Source organism: Trichomycterus rosablanca, chromosome 27 (assembly GCF_030014385.1).
Source record: "Trichomycterus rosablanca isolate fTriRos1 chromosome 27, fTriRos1.hap1, whole genome shotgun sequence".
Lineage (NCBI taxonomy): Eukaryota > Metazoa > Chordata > Actinopteri > Siluriformes > Trichomycteridae > Trichomycterus > Trichomycterus rosablanca.
Window position 1 is genome coordinate 12,780,472 of NC_086014.1, and position 1,147 is coordinate 12,781,618.

The following is a 1,147-nucleotide window of genomic DNA, read 5'->3' on the forward strand; positions in this document are numbered from 1 at the left end:
AGTCTGCAATGCACAGTTTGCACTATTCGCCATCATATCCAACCATGAAAAGGGAATGTTTTAAAAACACCACCAAATATAGTAAGTATTTGGTTGGTTGACTATTCCCAGTGAAGTAGTGACACTAACAGTGAACCCTTCCCAGCACAGCACTGACATGAAGCTGTGTGTGGTGTTTGTGCTTAACTTGTGTAACCTTTTTCTTTGTGGCTAAACTGTTGTGGCTCCTAGACATTACAATTCACAGTAAATCACTTAACAGTTGACAGGGCAGCATTACCAGGGCAGATTTTTTTGGAAAGAGAGCATTAATAGTGCCGAATAGAAATTCTCTGAGAACTTTGCTACATTCCATTCCACTGCCAGTGTTTACTAATAAAGACTGGCTGTATGTTTGCTGGTTCCATTCATTATAATCGGTCTTTGCATACTTTTAGTGAAGTATAATGTTTTGTTTTTTTTAAAGGTGAACTGGATAATCCATAGGAAACTCACACATACACTAACCAATTTAAAATGTTCTGTTTGTGTATATATGTGTCTCCTCTGGTTACTTCGGTTTACTACCACTTCTATAATATGCAGAAGGTGGACTGGCTGCCCTTAATTGGTCCTACATGTGACTTGGCAAGTAAGTGAATGTGTTGTAGCTGGTAAAAATGAATGAATGAATGATAGTATGTGAAGAGTGTTCAGTGGGTGCTTTTCAGCAACGTTAGTCCTGGGGACCTGGGTTCGATCCCTACCTTGGGTCACTGTTTGTGAGAGGTTTGGTATGTTTTAAAGTAAAAGCGTGTGCTTTCCTTGTGACTCCTTCGACCTCTCAAAAACATGCAGTAGCTGAATGTACTGTCCCTTGGTGCAAGTAAATGTGTGTGATGGTCTGCAGTTGATTGGATTCTGTCCTGAGTGTGTTCCAGAATAGTACTTAATGACCCACCGCGACCCTTATCAGGATGAAACAGTATGTGAACATAAATAAAATGACACTTACACGGTGAAAGCTGTAGGCGGGCTTTCGCATATTTGTTTGTCATTTATTGGCGTTTGTTTGAACACTTTGAAGGAGTTAGCCAATCACTGGCTTTCTTCTGTTGTTTCCTATGGGCTTTCTAGCCAATCATAATCCAGCTCTGTGTTCCTTTGC